Raw genomic sequence first — 21,576 nt, 5'->3', positions numbered from 1 at the left:
CAATTATCAATAATAAAGAAGGTAAATTGATCACGCCCAACTATGCCTCATAAAAGGACAATGCGGACGTTGCAAATATAATCTGAGTATTTATGCCCAGAGTCGAATCCACAGAGAATTAACCTATCAATTACTTTCGTTGGACTTACTAAATTCTTTAGAATCAACTTCTCCAAATGTTGTGAATAACAGTTGATGGTATATTTAATAACTAAGATTGAAAGTCAATAAACAGTTGTAAACTAAATATGCTTAAGTTGTGAACAATAATGAGAAGGTTCTAAGGTAGTGATTTCCCCTATTGATGGAATCCCTTCTGTTTATGTTTCATATAGATTTACCAACACATCTCTATCAACCATGACCACTCTTTTTACCGTGAATCTCTCCCGAGTAATCACGATAATTTACTAGACGCACTCTCCCGAGATACACTAGCTGGCTTTGTTTATTACAGTTCACTTTAGATTGCACCCAAGACTTCGTTATCCCTAATTCTGCCTTTAAACTCGCAGTTATAGATCCCTCTTATACTTTGGGAGTGGTGTTGTTCAATGATCACCTAAATATGTACTCTCTCCCGAGTTATGCACACTAAATAGGCACAACTAATTGAGGATCCTATCAATTAACTACAACAAACACGTAGTTGACAAATAGAGATTAAACTGGCAAACTATATTAACATAATCAAGAAGTTTAACCTTCAATAGGTTCCATAAAAACCCTAGACAAAGGATTTAGCTACTCATGACAATGGGTAAATAAACTATGAAAATATTCATGATCAAAATTGCTAGAAAAATAAAGAGAAGAAGAAAATATGATGTTTTGGGTGATCTCTCACACTTGTTTTTCTTGCCAAAGTACTCTAAAAATATTCCATGCCTCCCTTGGGCGAGTTCTATTGTTTAATATAGGGTTTTGGGCTAAAAATCCCGTATTTTTGCACTTCAGTCCCTCAATTTTCCGCTTCCTATCGCGGTCCTACCGCGGTTACGCCAGGACCGCGACCAACTAGCCTCTCAGAATCCACAACAGCCTTCTGCCGCGGTCCGACCGCGGTTACGCCGGGACCGCGGCAGTCCATTTGGTTTTGCTGCCTTCGCGTGGTGCACTTAGCGGATATTGTAAGATTGACCTCTTTTTCTTCGTAATTGATCTCAAAAGTACTCCATAGACTGCTTTTATTGTATATAGCTTGCAAAGCATGAAAAGCACTAATCAGAGCATTTTGTTATCACTTTTTACCATAAAACTATACAAGAAGGTGGTTCTTTAGGGCCTAATTATAGTCCAATTCACCTATTATCAACACCCACACTTAAATCTTTGCTCGTCCTCGAGTAAGTTGAACCACACTTCTAGGCCTAATCGTTCGATGCATTACCCAGTTTATGTCACACCCGCCATTATGAAAGAACAATCTAAGCAGTGCAACAGCCACACCTCAGATGAAGACTCTAATGCCATGCCACACTCGTGTTTACTCTAGTTACTCTAAACAGAGGTGAAAACTTGCTTTTTCTTCCTGAGTGACATGCCCTCACATCACATTTCTGAGAGAAGTTCCACACACATAAAATTAAGCAACAAGGAACTATAGATAGAACGAATCCACTCACTCTCAGCAAAGAACATTCACATGCCACACAGATACACTATAAGCTTGCCCTTAGTGTAATACTCTACTAATCGAGTTGTTCAGTCCAAGATCAAGAGGTCTTTATTTGGTTATAATGTAGGCTAAGAGACGGGTAGGATATATTTGGATATAGTGACTAACCTCCCTAAGCACTTTTAATACAATCGTTCCTTTATTCCAATTTCCATGTTCAACCCAATCATTCTTCCACACTTGTTTCATAGGCTACCCCCACTTTTCTTTAGGTGCAACTGGCCTCTTTTTTTTTCTTTTTTTTTTAACAGCCATTGCACCATTCAAGTATTTTCCTGATTTTTCTTTTCCCACTCCATTACTACCCCACGCTTTGACTTTTATATGCTCTTTAACGATTCAAGTGCTTCTAGAAGGTACAGGTTCAAACAGTCAAACTATTCAAACACGGGGATGTAGGTTATTGTAAGGTTATCAAAGAACAGGCTTCAGGCTCGAAGGGGTTAACTATGGCAATATGTACAGGTGAATTCATAATTATATAGGCTACACAGGGAAATGCTTCAATCATCTCTAAGGCCAAACAACTTCTATTTCGCTTTGCAAACACACAGCCCAAGTTCTAGGTATCACATGCAAGCACAGAATACAAGTATTATATCACACACACTTGGCATGTAACTCATTCTGAATTAGTTTGTCAACACACTCATGTGAGCGTTCAAGAAAGACAAGGTGTGCAGAATTAAGGCATAAAATTACGAGTCTACAAACGAGCCTAGACGTCGCACCTTTAAGTTCATTTTAGTTATTTGCATGTGTGTACATTACGGGTTGCATTCTTGCCCTCGCCCATCTTAGTCCAATAGAGTCCTAAGGGTCCTAAAAATATTAAAGAGAAATCTACCTAACCCGGTTCAAGAAAAGCCCTTGGAAAAGAACCGTGGTCAAAAGAAAAACCAATGAGGAATTACTACACTACCTAAAAAGAAAAATAAAATAAAAAAATCTAAATGGACTACTTCCCTCAAGAGTACTGTCCAAGTGGTCCGTCCTCAGGAAGAGTCTCCTACATTTTTTATTTTTTTTTAAACCCGACTTTGACCCTCAAGAGACCCGTCGACAAGTGTCCGTCGTTGGGCCAAGTCAGTTACTTCTAAGGTGAGTACAACCAATTATACACAACAACAAAGATACAGAACTACAACATACTCAATGTATATGTACACTAACAATACACCACTAAAGCAAGTCTCCCACCCCACACAAAAAGAATATGGCATGTCCCCATGTCATAACACAAATAAAGTGCAGAAGGGTAAGAAGACTTCCCTGAGCATCACTCGGAGTCGGAGACGGTGCTGGGATCCACATGACAAGCCCTCCCCAAAGCACGGAACCAAGCTATCATCTGGCTCTCAGACATGGCCTGCTGCTGAGACATGGCATCCATACGCACATGCAGGTCATCCACCAAGGAGCGAAGATCTGCCACCTCTTCCTCCAAAGAATGCAATATGGGTCGGCTGGACTGTGATCTAGAGAATCCTGCCCCAGTATGGGGTCACCGAGAGGATCCGACTCCATCATAGGATCTCCTGGATGGTGCCATGGGTGCTGGGGCATCATCCTCATTATCAAGCTCAATGGTTACGCTGGCCCGCACTGGTCTGTCGCGGTCCTACCGCGGTTACGCTGGGACCGCGGTATACCTCTTTCAAAGGGGGTATTTGACTGCGGTTACGCTGGGACCGCGATAGACTTCTTTCAGAGGAGGTCCTTGACCGCGGTCCGACCGCGGTTACGCTGGGACCGCGGTCTGGGCGTGTTCCTGCTACTTTTTTTTTATGAAGTTATGCATTACACTTACAATACATTCATGGGTTGCCTCCCACGTAGCGCCTGATTTAACGTCGCGGTACGACGCAGATGAGCGCATTTAAGGCTCACTCGACCTCTGTGGTTCAGTCAGGTGTAGCTCAGACACTTCCTTTGGTTCGCTCATACCCTTATATAGTTTTAATCTCTGCCCATTGACTCTAAATGTACGAGAGTCTTTCTCTGTGGCAATCTCGACAGCACCTGAAGGGAAAACTTCGACCACTCTAAATGGTCCAGACCATCGTGACCTGAGTTTACCCGGAAATAGCCTTAATCGTGAGTTATAAAGCAACACCATATCTCCAGGATTGAAATTTCGCTCCACAATGTTCTTGTCGTGCAACCTCTTCATTCTTTCCTTGTACAACCTTGTGCTCTCAAAAGCAAGATGTCTGAACTCGTCGAGCTCATGCAATTCTGTGATTCTCGTTGTGCCCGCAGCCTCGATGTCTAGATTCAACTGTTCCAGTGCCCACCACGCTCTATGTTCAAGTTCCACTAGCAAATGGCAGGCCTTCCCGAACACCAACTTATATGGTGGCATACCAATCAGTGTTTTAAAAGCAGTTCTATAGGCCCAGAGTGCATCATCTAACTTTTTCGCCCAATCAGTTCTTGTGGCGTTCACAGTCTTGGTTAGCACACTCTTTATCTCTCTGTTGGACACTTCAATCTGCCCACTAGTTTGCGGGTGATAAGGGGTAGCCACCTTGTGGCGTACATCATACTTTGCAAGCAACTTCTCGAAAGCTCTATTACAGAAGTGAGTGCCTCCGTCACTGATAATCGCTCTTGGTGTCCCAAATATGGTGAATATGTTCTTCTTCAAAAACCCCACCACCACTCTTGCATTATTAGTGGGCAACGCTGCAGCTTCTACCCATTTGGACACGTAATCCACAACAACAAGTAAGTACTTATTGCCATAGGAGCTGACGAAGGGACCCATGAAGTCAATCCCCCAGACATCAAACACTTCCACCTCTTGAATTGGGTTTATGGGCATCTCATGGCGACGGGAAATGTTCCCGGTCCACTGACATTCATTGCAGCCCTTTACCCATTGGTGCGCATCTTTAAACACTGTTGGCCAAAAGAATCCGGCCTCAAGCACTTTCGCAGCTGTCTTGACCCCTCCAAAATGTCCTCCATAAGCCGATGCGTGACAAGCCTGCAAAACAGAAGATTGTTCTATCTCGGGGACACACCTCCGGATCATATTGTCAACACAAATTCTAAACAGGTAAGGCTCATCCCAATAATACATGCGGCAGTCACGATAAAACTTTTTCTTTTGTACAGATGAAAGGTCATATGGAACTATACCACAGGCCAGGTAATTTGCAAAGTCTGCATACCATGGCGCTTCTTCAAGATTAGTAGCGAGCAACTGCTCGTCTGGAAAGGTTTCCAGAATATCTTCAACCTCAACTGCATTTTCAACTCCCTCAAGTCGTGATAGATGATCAAGACTTGGTTCTCTGTGCCCTTACGGTCACGAATTTCAAGGTCAAATTCTTGTAGCAGCAACACCCAACGAATCAGGCGCGACTTAGACTCCTTCTTCTCAATCAAGGACCTGAGAGCTGAATGATCAGTGTATACAATTACCTTAGAACCAATCAGATATGATCTGAACTTGTCGAAAGCAAACACCACATCCAATATCTCTTTCTCAGTCACAGTATAGTTCAGCTGGGCTCCACTCAACATTCTACTAGCATAGTAGATTGGATGCATCAGCTTGTCCTTCCGCTGTCCCAGCACTGCCCTCACTGCGTAGTCACTGCATCATACATGAGTTCGAATGGTTGCTCCCAGTTGGGGGCAACAATGATAGGTGATGTGACCAGTCTCTTTTTTAGCTCCTCGAATGCTACCCTGCAATCATTAGAAAACAAGAAAGGGTGATCTTTTTCTAACAACTTACAAAGAGGGTTGGTAATTTTTGAGAAGTCTTTTATGAATCTCCGGTAGAAAACGGCATGCCCAAGGAAGCTTCTGATTGCTTTGACTGAAGTTGGAGGAGGTAGCTTTGCTATTACATCCACTTTAGCACGATCCACCTCAATTCTTTTGCTTGACACCCGGTGCCCCAAGACTATGCCTTCTTGTACCATGAAGTGGCACTTCTCCCAGTTCAGAACCAAGTTAGTCTCGATATACCGTTTCAACACACGAGTCAGATTTATCAGGCACTCATCAAATGAGTTCCCTACCACTGAGAAGTCATCCATGAACACCTCCATTATGTCCTCTACCATGTTAGTAAATATGGTCATCATGCACCGTTGGAATGTGGCGGGTGCGTTGCATAGGCCAAAGGGCATCCTCCGAAAGACATAAATGCCATAAGGGCAAGTGAAAGAGGTCTTCTCTCTGTCCTCCGGTGCAATGGAGATCTAGTTGTATCCTGAGTACCCGTCCAGAAAACAAAAGTGTGACCTCCCTGCCAGTCTGTCTAACATCTGATCAATAAAGGGAAGTGGGAAGTGGTCTTTCCGGGTGGCTAGATTTAGCTTTTTATAATCTATACAAATTCTCCAGCCCGTGACTGTTCTTGTAGAGATCAATTCATTGTTATCATTCTTAACTACCGTCATGCAACCCTTTTTAGGTACACATTGAACTGGGCTAACCCAGCTGCTGTCAGAGATTGAGAAGATAATTCCCGCATCTAACCACTTTATTACTTCCTTCTTCACCACTTCCTTCATGTTAGGGTTCAGCCTTCTTTGGTGTTCCCTAGAAGGTTTGTGTCCATCTTCCAGTAGAATTTTGTGCATACAGTAGACGGGGTTGATCCCCTTTATGTCTGCCATGGTCCACCCAATGGCAGTCTTGCACTCCTTAAGTACCTACAAAAGTTGTTGCGCCTGCACATCTAACAAACTAGATGAGATAATAACAGGTAATGTGGAGTTAGGTCCAAGGAATTCATACCTGAGATGTTTGGGCAATGGCTTTAACTCTAGCTTTGGTGGTTCTTCGATAGATGGCTTGGCTGGAGGAATCTCTCGATTTTCCAAGTGCAAGGGCTCAAATTCTAGAGTTCTATCCTAGAACCCTCTACCCTCTAATGCTAACACCCATTCCGCCAGTTCCTCTCCATTCACCTCATCCAAATTCATTAAACATGCAGCAATGGGGTCCTCAATGGTTAGCACCTCATCATCAGTCTCTACGATTACATCCACGGCATCAATAAGAGAACAATTGGCGAATTCACTTGGTCGCCTCATAGATTTCTGCACATTGAATGTTATCTCTTCATTGTTTAATCTCATCTTGAGCTCTTCGGTTTCACAATCAATGAGAGCTCTCCTTGTGGCCAAGAATGGTCTTCCCAAAATTATGGGAATCTCTTCATCCACTCTGCAGTCTAAGATCACAAAATCTGCAGGGAACACAAATTTCCCTACCTGAATTAGCACATCATCCAGTATACCAGAGGGTCGTTTCACTGTCCTGTCAGCCAACTGCAATAATATAGAGGTGGGTCTAGCTCTTCCAATGCCCAACCTCTTGTAAATCGCTAGGGGCATAAGATTGATGCTGGCTCCTAGATCATACAGTGCTTTAGCAAAAGTAAAATTACCAATAGTGCATGGAATTGTAAAGCTCCAGGGGTCAGACAGCTTTTCTGCAATTGGTCTAGTCACCACTGCACTACATGTCTGAGTAAGAGTAACTGTGGCCAAGTCTTGGAAATCAAACTTTCAGGATATCAAGTCCTTCATCATTTTTGCATACCCAGGCATCTTCTTCAAAGCTTCAATCAATGGTATGTTTACCTGGAATTGTTTCAGCATTTCGAAGAACTTCTTGTATTGTTCCTCCTTTTGGTACTTAGCCAACCTCTAAGGGAAAGGTGCAGGAGGTCTCTTCTTCCCAATCAACTGGTATTGATCATTATCAGCTGCTACATCAACTACTGGTTCCTGGACTGTCTCAGCTTCTTTCTCGGTCGCATTCTGAATGCTATTTTCTTCCTGGGAAGGCTGGACTGGCACCTCCGTCAGTTTCGTTGACTCATCCAGCTCAATGGGCACTGGTATAAATGTTTCAGCTTGTCTAGTTTCTCGAGCCCTCCCTTGCTCTACATCCAGATCTTTGCCATTACGTAGACTTACCGCCATCAACAACTTTGGGCCTTGATCTTTTGGATTTATATGGGTGTCTGCAGGTAGCGTCCCATGAGGACGATTGTTCAGAGACATAGAAATTTGGCCCACCTGCACTTCAATATTCTTGATTGTTGCATCATGTGCATCCACTCTCTCATTAATCTTTGCATTAGACCCATTAACCTGCTGCATCATTGCCTCAAGTCTAGCAAACCCATCTTCCTGCCTTCCACCATGTTGCTGTTGAGGAGGGTGATACCCCTACTGCTGATTCTGATTATTATATCCCTGTGGCCTTGGGTAAGGTGCCATATTGTTAGGGGGTCTCATACCTCCCATGTTTCCATTGTTGAACTGTGGATGGACCGGCCTGTATTGCTGATTTTGCTGGCCCCAATTCTGACTACCTTGTCTCTGGCCTCCATAATTAGACACATAATTCATGTCTTCAGGGTAGTGGTGATGATCATGTTCTGCATTCCATTGGTGACAGATTGGCTGACTAATGCAAGATGCGCACAAACCCCCATTGGTAGTATCTATGATGTGTACCTGCTGCTTCTGCCCTGACTCTTCCACTTTTTTGGTGAGTATACTCATCTGTGTCAATAAGGTGGCCATATTTTCATCCATAGAGTTGGATGGATCTAAGGGCACTGAGTGAACCGCTGGAGTGATCGGTGCATTCCTGGTTGTCCATCCCGAATTTTGTGCCATCTTGTCAAGCAGACTCTGGCCTTCTCTCCATGTTTTGCTCAAAAATGCTCCACCAGCTGAAGCATCAACAATGTTCTTCATGCTATCTGACAATCCCATGTAAAATCGTTGCCCCAACATCAAATCTGGAATACCATGGTGCGGGCATATAACCAGCATCCCTTTAAAGCGCTCCCATGTTTCATGCAGTGTCTCCATTGGTCTCTGTTTAAAACTCAAAATTTCATCAATTTGTTGAGCAGTCTTATTGGGTGGGTGGAACTTGTTATGGAATTGCCTGACTAACTCATCCCAAGTTGTTATAGAATTTATGGGAAGTGAGTTTAGCCAAGTCTGGCAGCTCCTGTCACTGAGAATGGAAATAATAACAGCTTGATTGCTTCAGGAGTTACGTTGGGCTGCCTTTGGGTTTTGCAGATAGAGAGGAAGTTCTTCAAGTGCTGCTGAGGATCTTCGACTTGCGACCCCGAAAATAGTCCCTTGTTCTGCAACAAGTGCAACATGTTATTCGTAATTTGGAATGACTCAGTCTGTATCTGCGGAACTACAATGGTTGTGGACAGATTTTCAGCTGTGGGTTATGCCCAGTCATAGAGAGCAGCCTCTGGCACTATTGGTACCGTTGGGTTTTCCTCGTGATCCCTCATGACTGTTTCGAATTGTGTAGTTGTTGGTTGTTGTTTGTTTTTCCGATTATCCCGATTCAAGGCCTTGAAAACTTTCTCGGGATCTGATAATGCTTCAAATACTTTACCAGATCTCGATGAGTTTTTAGGCATGCACCTGTGCAACCAAGTCAACAAACATTAAAATTTTAATGTAAAAATTGGGTATAGAGAAAAAATGACTACAATAAGAATTTTTGTACTTCTTTCAATTGTAATTGATAACATAGTTAATTCCCCGACAACGGCGCCAAAAATTTGATCACGCCCAACTATGCCTCATAAAAGGACAATGCAGACGTTGCAAATATAACCTGAGTATTTATGCCCAGATTCGAATCCACAGAGAATTAACCTATCAATTACTTTCATTTGACTTACTAAATTCTTTAGAATCAACTTCCCCAAACGTTGTGAATAACAGTTGATGGTATATTTAATAACTAAGATTGAAAGTCAATAAACAGTTGTAAACTAAATATGCTTAAGTTGTGAACAATAATGAGAAGGTTCTAAGGTAGTGATTTCCCCTATTGATGGAATCCCTTCTGTTTATGTTTCATATAGATTTACCAACACATCTCTATCAACCATGAACACCCTTTTTACCATGAATCTCTCCCGAGTAATCATGATAATTTACTAGACGCACTCTCCCGAAATACGCTAGCTGGCTTTGTTTATTACAGTATACTTTAGATTGCACCCAAGACTTTGTTATCCCTAATTCTGCCTTTAAACTCGCATTTATAGATCCCTCTTATACTTTGGGAGTGGTGTTGTTCAATGATCACCTAAATATGCACTCTCTCCCGAGTTATGCACACTAAATAGGCACAGCTAATTGAGGATCCTGTCAATTAACTATAACAAACACATAATTGACAAATAGAGACTAAACTAGCAAACTATATTAACATAATCAAGAAGTTTATCCTTCAATAGGTTCCATCAAAACCCTAGACAAATGATTTAGCTACTCATGACAATGGATAAATAAACTATGAAAATATTCATGATCACAATTACCAGAAAAATAAAGAGAAGAAGAAAATATAATGTTTTGGTTGATCTCTCACACTTGTTTTTCTTGCCAAAGTACTCTAAAAACATTTCATGCCTCCCTTGGGCGAGTTCTATTGTTTAATATAGGGTTTTGGGCTAAAAGCCCCGTGTTTTTGCACTTCAGTCCCTCAATTTTCCGCTTCCTATCACGGTCCTACCGCGGTTACGCCAGGACCGCGGCCAACAAGCCTCTCAGAATCCGCAACAGCCTTCTGCCGCGGTCCGACCGCGGTTACGCCGGGACCGCGACAGTCCATCTCCAGTTCTGATTTTGCTGCCTTCGCATGGTGCACTTAGCGGATATTGTAAGATTGGCCTCTTTTTCTCCGTAATTGATCCAAAAGTACTCCAAAGACTACTTTTATTGTATATAGCCTGCAAAGCATGAAAAACACTAATCAGAGCATTTTGTTATCACTTTTTACCATAAAAACTATACAAGAAGGTGGTTCTTTAGAGCCTAATTATAGTCCAATTCACCTATTATCATAAATCTTAGCCAAACATAATTAACTTTAGATCCAAACACATACAACGAGAAATAACGAAAGGTAGGAACATATTAGATTTATTGATGTGATAATCTTACATCAAACATGAGAGATGAGCTTACATCTGAAGCCCCAAAAAGTTGTAAATGAAGGAGTAAAGAGGAAAAAAAATGAAGCAACTGTTCGTCCGCGAGAGATTCTTCTTTCCCCTTCTTATTTTCTTTGTTTTTCTTCCCCTGTCTGTTGTCTCCTTTTCTTGAAAAAGTCCCCCCTTTTTCTGAGCTTACCCCCATATATATATAGTTCCTAGAACTTTTATTCAATAGTTTTTTACCAACGTGCTTTCTTACGATTGTCCCTTTCGTTATCACTCGAGCACAGTATTGACTTGCGTATGCTTTCGATGATTTGACCCCAAGGATGGCCAAGGTGTTCTTTGCTATTTCGCCACCTGGGGGGATCCCAGCTTGGTCGGCCCCCTGTCGTTTCTTGCATGCAATCAGTACGGTCAGATTTTGACCCATATAGTTAGTCTCTCCGTTCGTCGAGGTCGTCTCTTAGCGGGTTCGACGGGAGAACTCTGTCGATTCAAAAGTTAGGAGAAATCTGAATGTTTATGCATTGAGCGAGGTTTTTAGATCGAGGCGTTGGCGTGATGCTTCAATGATACCCTTGGACCGTTATATCCGTTCGGAGTTGAACCATTGTGTTGATTCAAAACGTTGTTTGTAGTCACTATCATTATGACATATGTTCCTTATGGATTGAACCGTTTCTTGTGCCCTATCAGTTTTGATCGGTGACTCTTGGGTTTCCCGCTCGGGACATTTATGTTCCTACAAATAGGGGGAAATACCATTATATTGCCACACTTTCCGATCTATCAAAGGAATTTTGCGAGTCTTACCTTCTCTGATACTTCAAATTTTTAGTTCACTCTATTGTTAGTCAGAAATTGACGTCGTTGTCTTCCCTCTTACTTCCCCTTGCTCATTCACTCTGTTCAATCGAGACAAATGGTTGGTACTTCCCGCGCTGACAGACTTGCCGAAGTCCCGATGCCGGAAAATGATGCTCTTGCTCCCGGAGGAGTGGCGATGGCGGAGGATGAGGGGGTTCCAACGCGGCCGAAATATTGCCCCGTCCGGGGAAGTTATGGACCAATTTTAACAGCCCTGCCAGAGAGGAACCATAGCATGTTTCCTCTATTATGGATGAAGCGGTGATTGCGGAGCTTAAGACCAAATGGGGGATTCTATACTATGTTGAGATGTCACCGGCGGTGGGAGATGATAGTGTATATTTTGACCGCCTAGGATATTGTGCGTTTTACGCATACCCTTTTATTGTCGGGTATACGCTTCATTTCCCTTCCTTGGTGGTAGACTTATGTCGTTTCTACGAAGTATGCCCGGCTCAACTTTCATCATACATATACAAGTTGTTCCTCATGCTGCTCAAGTTTGCGAAGCTTGCCGGTCGGGAGATCACTCTAGGGCATATGCTCAACATTTTTGCCCCTCAACTTATTCGAGGCACGATGATCCACATACGCCATTGAGGAACGAAGAGTCTGGTGGTGAAGATGGAAGATAGAGCCAATCGTCGTTTCTGGGAAAACTACTTTTATGTGCGGACCGAGCACCTTGTGATGGACTCGACAGGGTTCCCTGAGAGGTGGAACTTTGCACGTAAGTTTTTTTATCTCCTGTCAGAGTGGTGGTCGACCGTTTTTCCTTAGACAATATTGTTAAATCATTTTTACTTTTGCAGCCGAGAGACTACCTCCTATGCCTATTGACGATATTTGCGAATGGGTGAATGCCATTCTCCCCTATACGGTGGGGGTTCACGAATGGGTGTCCATCTATGAGAAATACGGGCCCAAGCCTCTTACTGGTAAGTCGACTTGCTGTAGCTTCTCTATTTTTCGCCTTGCAATTTGAACTGGTTCTAACATGACCATTACTGTTAACAGGGAGAGTGTGAAGGACGAGGGCTCCTCCGCTCACATTCCATCGACCGACGTCTTCTGCTCGACCTGCACCGACGCCTGCTGCCCGACCTACATCGAGGGCTACTCAAGTTGAACCTACAACCAGAGTCGTGTGCATGGAAATTGTTCCCCAACCTGAGACTCCAACTCCTACTGCCCACTCAATGGGTGAATCTTCCCATGCTGAGGACGGGGAGAGTCCATCGAAGAGACGACGAGTTGAGTCTAAAATGGCTTCTTCAACCGTAGTGTATTCAGAGTGTGACCTTCTCTGACGGTGTCTGAAATGGGTGGTGGTGTTAACCCAGCCGCAGAGGTAAACCCGACGACCAAGACCAACCCGGCGATAGAGGCTTCGGCTGCTGTGATTGATCAACAAGCTACTGTGATGGGAAGTCGGGGTCCCGAGGCTGTTGTTGTCACCTTGGGCGGGCCTTCATCTTCCGGACCGAGTCGTGCTTCTTTTTCAGGCGCAGAAAGGGGAAAGGGTTTCGTGGTCGACGACTATGAGTCTGAATCCGATCTTGATCCTGATGATGTCAGAATGTTCGAGGAGGGCCTCACCCACATGATGGTAAGAGGAGGAGGTCCGTCCTGTATACTTGAGATTCCGTCGGAGATTAACCTTCTGCGGGACACGGAAGACTTGGTATCGTAGTTTGACCTTTTGTGCTCTGCCGCAGAGTGTGAGGTTGTTCGGAACGTCTGTGATGTTGATTTGATGCATGAAGTGGCCGCTATAGGTCTGAGGGTAAGCTTCTCATCTTTGTTCTTTTTTATGTTCCTTTTGTTTTTGGCGACCTTGACCTTTACCGACTCTTTTCTTTTTTGGGCTTTCAGTCGTACATGCTGGAGATTGAAAGTGCTCACAGGGCCGACACTCGGGCCAAAACATTTCTGATGATACTGGAGAAGTACCGGTGTTATCGCAACAAGTGCCGTGAGATGCACGAACGACTTAGGGCGAACGTCGATAATCAATCTCTCGGGGATGAACTGGAGAAGAGGGATCAGGAGTTGATACAATCTATTCGCAGGAATAGCGAGCTCGAGGAGCTACTTCGTGTAAAGGACGAAGAACTTGAGTTGGGAAAAGGGGTCACCACAGAGTGTGAGCATCTTCAGGCGAAGGTGATGTCGTTGCAGTTCGAGTTGGATCAAAATGCCATCAAAGTTGAGGCTTTGAGTGCGGAGTAGGTGGGGAAATTAACCGAGCTGGAGAGGAAGGTCTCCGAGTTGGAGAGTTGCCGAGAGTGCTTGGGTGTCGGCTTCAGGGAGGGCGACGGTGTTGGAGGACACTATCCGCGTCCTTCAATCCGAGCAGGAGTTTGAGAGGGCTACGGCTACGCTGAGGGAGGTGAGGCTTGAAAAGCGCATTGGCAAAATTGATCGGGAAGCTTCAAACTTGGGAGATTGGGTCGCTACTTTTGAGGCCGAAAAGGCACAATTGTTGGCCCAAGTCGAATCTGCCTCCGCCGCTATTCCTTGCCATTTACACGAGCTCTGGGTCCATGCCGAAGACCAACGGGACATATATAAGAGTTTGTGGGAGGCGGGCAATATTTCTGAGGTCGCTCATGAAGGAGCTCGGGCGAAGGCACGAGTGTTAACTGTGGCTATGATCTTGCGACACCGGAGGCCGGTAAGGATGTCGAAATTGATGAGGAATTTCCTGGAGATACTGAATGGGAGGATGGCGGTGATGACGCCGAGTGAAAAGTTATTACCTTAGTCTGTTTTTTTGCTTTATCTTTTCTTTATATTTTTTTTGTACTGGGCCAGTTTTGGCCGTGTATAATCTGCGGCCGTTCGCGCAACTGTCTAAATAAAAGGGGTTTTCATCGTTGTACGTCCTTTGTATTTCTCTCCCTTCCCCTTGCTTTACACATTTTTTTGGTGTAGACTTTCGGATTTTTCTATGGTGAATTCCTGACTTTTTTAGGGAAACCAATTTTAGCCGAACCGAGTAGGATTTTGTCGCGTGAGTTCGAATGGAGTCTCATTAGATTCACATATTTGGGCGAGATTAAATTTTGATTTTTCGCTTTAAGCAGATTCATCTTTGACTCAAACGAGGTTGTATTCGAATTCGTCATTTTGGACGAAGTCAGTCTTGACTTGAGTCATTCGAGGGGGATTGAACTGTTGTTGATTTGGGTGAAGTCGCTTTTTTCATATATATTTGAGCGAGGTCGAACTTGGGGCTTGTAGCGAAATCAATTTCTTAGTAAGTAAAAAAAATATCTGACGACGATCGATGGCTGCAAAGGCGTTATTGAGAGTAAGACCGGGATGTTAGTCCATATAATTCAAGCGAGGTCGAACTTTTCTTTTTGCGATGGCCCTTTGCGGTAGGGGTATTATTTCGAGCTAATTCGAAGTGTTAACCCGTTATGATTCGAACGAGGTCGAACTCTTTTCTTTGGCGATGGCCCTTGGCCGTAGAGGTGTTATTTCGAGCTAACGTCGAAATGTTAACCCGTTATGATTCGAACGAGATCAAACTCTTCTCTTTGGCGATGGAAATTGGCCGTAGGGATGTCATTTCGAGCTAACATCGAAATTTTAATTCGTTATGATTCGAACGAGGTCGAACTCTTCTCTTTGGCGATAGCCCTTGGCCGTAGGGGTGTTATTTCGAGCTAAAGTCGAAATGTTAATCCGTTATGATTCGAACGAGGTCGAAATCTTCTCTTTAGCGATGGCCCTGGGCCATAGGGGTGTTATTTCGAGCTAACGTCGAAATGTTAACCCGTTATGATTCGAACGAGGTCGAACTCTTCTCTTTGGTGAGGCCCTTGGCCGTAGGGGTGTTATTTCGAGCTAACGATTATTAATAACTTTATAAATCTTATTATTAGTAATATACAATGTAAATACATAATAATATACTAATTATTTCCATATATAGAACTCTTATTCCGACTCGAATTTAAAGTGCAGTTAACTTATTCAAAGAATGATAGTTGTAGGTATTCATGTAAGATATTACATCATAATGTGTATAATGTGTGTTTGTACTTTTATATACGATGATGAACTCTTAAAGTAAAATGATAAGACAAAATATTGTATCAAGACAAAAAGAATTAATAATAACCTACAAAAATAATTGGGAATACTCAAACAAAACATATTCATGCATGCAAATTATAATGATTGAATTGGTAAAGTAAATTGTTCTATTAATTCACTTGCTAAGTTAGGCAACTTTGCTATATGAGATGAAAACTTGTAGAAGGGATATGAAAAGAAAAAGACCACTCATGAAACAATCACAACAATCACCTTCAGGCTTCAACCTACCAATCACATAGCTATATATGAAACTGATCATACTTCACTGGCCTCTTTTTTTTTTTTTTTTATGTTTCTCACACAATGTACGCGTAATTAGGGGTGTTAAATTGGCGGGTCGGATTGGATATAAGTGGGTCAAAACGGGTAATTAAAAAATGAATAACTTATCCGACCTGACCAGTATTTGAGACGGATAATATGGATATCCATATTATCCATGGCTTCTTAAATATGATCACTTATGAGAGAATTCATAGTCTTCCAAACTTGAGGAACCCCAATTTGAGGTTTTACAAATGTATGTTAAACACATTAGTTATCTATTGGTTATCCATTTGATTAACCATTTTCTAAGTAGATAATATGGTTCTTTATCCATATTCGACCCATTTTTAAATGGTTCATTATCCAACCCATTTTTTGATGGATAATATGGGTGGATAACTGTTTTCTTTTAACCATTTTGCCACCTCTACGCGTAATCTATAGGTCACAGTTTCGAGCCGTGAAATCAGTCATTGATGCTTTCATCATAGGTCACATGTTCGAGTCGTGAAATCAATCACTAATGCTTGCATTAGGGTAGGCTGCCTACATCACACCTCCTAGTTCTAGAGGTGTGGTCTTTTTTCAGACCCTGTGTGAACGTGGAATAATTCGTGCATCGGGCTAATCACACAGTGTCCGTTATCTGTATTAGGCCCAACTAAATTCGAATTTGTGCCAAAAATATTTTATTTTAGGGTAAAATATTCACTAACAAAATAATATCATACACGGAGCTCGAACCCGTGGAACCTCCTTATTTTTCTTCTACAAAGTCTCATTGATATATTTAGATGACAATCTCTATCTCCAGAAGGACTATTGAGTTGACTAAAATGATACTACATATAGATCTTTCAACATCAGTCCAAAACACTCTTTTGCTAGTCCTTATGGTCACATGCTTGCATGTGAGAAACCACAGGAATGAATGACTTTGATCATCTTTCTCACATATTGCTCTTCCAAATAAAATCTGGTATCAGAATTCATATATTTGGTTTCATATATATTCCGATAATCTGATCATATAATTATTACTAACAATGTTAATTTGACAATTCTATGCTGCAACAAAGTAGGCCTACATACGTGCAGACAACTTACGAGAACAGTGTGTTAATAATCATTAACAAAGGCTTCTTATGTTGTTTGGTGGATAGATTCACAAATTTCTTTAGGTTTAAGTATTAATTTATTTATTTAATTTCATTTTTGGACCCACGATTAATAATTATGGACATTCTCCATATTTTCTGATTCTCTAAAAGTGGACGAGGAAAATAATTATTGACATTCTTATTAGTATTTGGTGAATCATAAAGTTCTTAAAGTACATATTATTTGATTTGACTATTGTCTTCTTTTATGCAACATGTTTCCCACCGAGCAACGAGAAAAGCCAGAGACTACAATTTAAAAAATCCTTTAAAAAAATACTATTGAGAACAAATAAGAACTGAAAATAATGCTTAAATTAAAGGATTCATGATATAGCACCTCTGGAACATATAAAAATGAATATATTTTCATCCTCTTTATATTTCATGAGATAAAACAAATTTGCATTTTCATCAAACAGATATAATTCATATTTAAAAAATTATATTGAAAACGCACTTAACTCAATCTTTTTTTTTTTTTTTTTTTGTAGAGCCAGATTGCTCTAGTTAGATTTCATTAAAATTTCTTATATTGTATCATGTATTATCAAAAAGAACTTTTAATCTTAATTATTCTAAGTTATTTCCTCTTAGCACCAACACGAACTTGAGATAACAAGTATCCACTGGACGAAACTCGTAATTTCTTCAGTCCAATGAAAAATACACCTAATAGACTAGGCAGGGTGGGGTGGGGTGGGGTGGGGTGAGGTGGGGTATGGGGGTTTAACTATTTTACTTAAAATTGTTTTATTTTTTGAAATGTAATTTATGCTAGGCATGCACATGCACTAGGAATCCACCTGGAAAGTGTTAAAAGAAGGATGATTAGGTTAATGCACAGTTTTTCATTACTCATAATTAGACCCATAATCAGCCAAAAAATTAAAAAATAAAAAGAATCAGTTTCTTTTTCTTGTTTGGGTATTTTTGCAAAACCAAGGTAGCCTACCCATTAAACAATTTAGGTTTAATCAATCAAGCATATGCTTCTTGAATTGTTTATTTCCTTTAGTTTGAAAATTTTCAAACTTTTACATAATCCAAGAGAGGCTAATCCACCTTTGCTTGTTACTTTGTTTTCTAGCTTAGTTCTTAAACCCATGTGTGGTAATTTTTTAAACAGTAAAAGACAAACTTATTACTCTTTCAGTAACTCTATTTTGTTTTTAACATATATAGATACATTTAGACCCCCTCCCCAGTATTATCCAAGATGAATTTAGTATCCCGAGTTCACTGGCCCGACTAATTTAGATTTATAGCTATGTAGTCTATTTTTAGGAGAATATCGAAATTCCTAGTAGAAATTAAAAAAAATGCAGTTTGGTGCACTAAGTTTACTATGCGCAAGTCCCGGAAAAGATCGGGCCACAAATGTCTATTGTACGCAGTATTATTCTGCATTTCAGTGGAAACAACCTCTTGCAGAAATGCATGGTAAGAATGCATACAATAGACCTTTGTGGTCCGGCCCTTCCCTAAACATCCCGCATAGCGAAAGCGTAATGTGTTTTTTTTAAGTTTCTACTAGAAATTTTGCTATTTTCACGACTTGAACTTGAAACCTCTAATTAAGGATGGTAGAATATTTTTGTTACATCCCTTGGTGATAATAAGATATATTATATGGATCATATTGAATACAATATTAGTTAAGACATTTTATGAAAATTTTATAACAATCAAAAAAAGAAGAAAAGAAGTTATCATTGTAAGTTAAAGAACTACTAATATTTCTATTTAGAGAGGGGAGCAAAAGTTTATTTTACATTTATATTAGCATCATCTCTATCTTTTTTAGATATGAATTATATAATGAATATAAGAGGAAAAAGAAAAAAACAACCAAAAAAAAGGGCAACAACCTTGAAAGAGTTGAACATGCCAGCATGTTTCTCTTTGTAATACTAAATTAGAGACAATGATGTCCTTTGATCTTATCTTAAAGTGGTTTTTAATTGCTTAAAACTAAATAAAATAATTTGAGAAGAAGAACTTAAGTAGATTGTTGACATTTTGGTTTAAATAATATAAAATCCAAAAATGTATGCACATCATATATTTTGTTTTAGATTCAATGAGTATATTTTATAGGTGCTTTTTATTTGTTTAAAAAGATTTTTGAAATAATATTTTCCCACAAGATTTTAGATCTTTATTTTTTTAACATATATAGAAGTAGTTAATAGGTGAATATAGAAAATCATCTAAGTAATAATAGTCAACATATTACTGCGTTTGCACTTGTAATTTTACGATTCAAATTGTTATCTTTTCGATCGCTGAATTTATGAACACATTTTAAATTTGTGAACATATGGAATATATTATTTAAATGGGAGCATGGGACCAATTGTGGGTTGTCTCATTATTTCAAGCATCGTCTAAATTGGTCAACAAAAGGAATTAAACGTCAAAAAGAAATAATTCAAACAGATTTTAAAGTGTCAAAAAAAATTTCTATCTGAAGTGAAATAGTGATGGATGGGATGTCTCATTATTTCAAGCATAGTCTACCATATTTTTTTCGTTTTCCTTCCCTTTTTTTTTCTCCCATCTTCTTCATTTCTTATTTAAGTATAACTAATAATTAGATTGGTTTTGGAATTAATTTATAAAGTGTTAAAAGTTGATGATAGAACAATTTTGTAATAGCTTTTTTCAGTACCCCATTGAAAAGGTGAATGTGTAGAATACTATAATAAGGATTATTAAAACAAATACTCTATATATTTTAGTCGTTTAAAATAAAAAAATAATAGCTAATAAAATATATATTTTTGTATATATATGTATTATATACATATAAGATATGTATTTTAGACACTTTTTTGACTAACAAATACAATTAATTTTCGCCGAATGTTGCCCAGGATTATTTCTACGGGTCTAGGATACGAATATTAGGGCTTAGCCAGTGAGGGTGAGACTAGCCCAGTTGTGCTATGATTTTTCCGGCCCATTTAAAATGGAGAATTTCCTGTCCAGGCCCAGTCAATCCGTCAGCCTCATGTTCTAGACTTAACCCGTGGGGCCGAAAAGTAAAAAATCACAGAAAATAGTTAACTAAATAAAAAGGAAAAAGTAAAACAATTTTTAATTCTAAACTAAACAAAAATGAACAAAGAGTTTCCTTCCTTCTTCCATCCCTCGTAGGCTCGTAAAATCCCAAAAGTAAAGAAACTTAAACACACCAGGTAGCCACTCTAAAAGGATGATATTTAGGAATTAGCCAATACTGAATTTCAGTTTTTTTGTTCAATTCTTCGGAATACATATATCCCGAGTTATCTTAAATTAAAATTTTTAATTCAAATTTTTAGGACAAAATAAGTACCGGCTAATCCTTCAATAACAACCCTAAAAATAGTTGTCTGTGCACTTCCCGTTAAAGTTGAACTTATGGACAATTTGTCTTTAGTTGTAGCTTCTAGTCGAGTTTTCTCAAAGAGCAATTTAATGAACCGGGTTGGACTCGTATTTCAGAGAATTAGAGCATGCGGCTCGAACTGCGATATTGTGGAAAAAATTAAAAATAGCCAGATTTACAACTGATAATTAAAAAGTAGCGACAATTTCAAAAATAATAGAAACTTAGCCACTTTTTTATTTAAAGATAAAAATTTAACAAAAACACCCGTAAAGATCCTGAAAAATTCCAGCATAATATGTTGGAGTTTAAATTTTTCACATATGAGATTCGAGCATAATGTGGTGGAGTTCCAATATAGTATGCTGGAAATTTATGCGCCGGAACTCCACAATCCAACATATTATACTGGAACTTTCCATGTGCTGGAGTTCCAACATAATATGCTCGAAATTTATACGCATAAACTCCAAAATCCAGCATATTATGCATGAACTTTTTGTGTTTCAGCAAAATAGCGATTATTTTTAATGGCTTTGCAAACACTGACATTTTTCAATTATCAGTCTGAAAACTGACTAACCCCGTGCTATTTTTACGATATTGTGTCATAATCTCTCCCCAATTCTCTTCGAGGGTAGGAAAATTATGACCGGGACAACAAATTAAAAGCTATAAAACTTTAGTATTGGTCTTTTGTCGTAGTTCATGAAATGCATTACATGTTTTGTAATGGTTATATTAAGGGGCAGACCTAAGTTGGTTCAAGCGGGTTCAGTTGAACTCGCTTCATAACTTTTTTTATTATTTTTAAGTGAAAATTATTTTTTTAAGAAACACAATTTAGGATAAATACATTAAAAGCCATTTGGATTGACTTAAAAAATGACTTTTAAGTAAAGTGCTTAAAAGCACTTTATAATGCTAGGACTTATTTTTATAAACAAGTAGATACCTGTTTGGATAAAAATGTTAAAACTTAAAAAAGATCGTTGAAATGTTTGATAAACAAGTGCTGATAAACACTTTTTCTGTTAAAAAGACAGAAATATCCTTGTTAATTCATAAAAGTACTAATACTTGAGCAAGTACTACTTATTTATCTCTTGCAACAATCAACAAATTAAATGAAGCA

The 21,576-nt window shown here is 39.9% G+C and overlaps 1 non-coding gene across 1 annotated transcript; it reads left to right on the top strand.

Moving 5' to 3' along the window:
* The first annotated feature begins 8,473 nt into the window (after window positions 1–8,473).
* LOC138876630 (small nucleolar RNA R71) lies at window positions 8,474–8,580 on the top strand. Its single transcript, XR_011401974.1, has one exon. It is a non-coding gene; the product is annotated as a small nucleolar RNA R71 (small nucleolar RNA).
* The last annotated feature ends 12,996 nt before the right edge of the window (window positions 8,581–21,576 follow it).

The sequence above is a fragment of the Nicotiana sylvestris genome, chromosome 8 (assembly GCF_000393655.2).
Source record: "Nicotiana sylvestris chromosome 8, ASM39365v2, whole genome shotgun sequence".
NCBI classification, from domain to species: Eukaryota; Viridiplantae; Streptophyta; class Magnoliopsida; order Solanales; family Solanaceae; genus Nicotiana; species Nicotiana sylvestris.
Note: the sequence above shows the minus strand (reverse complement) of the source record. Positions and strands in the feature narration are given on the sequence as shown.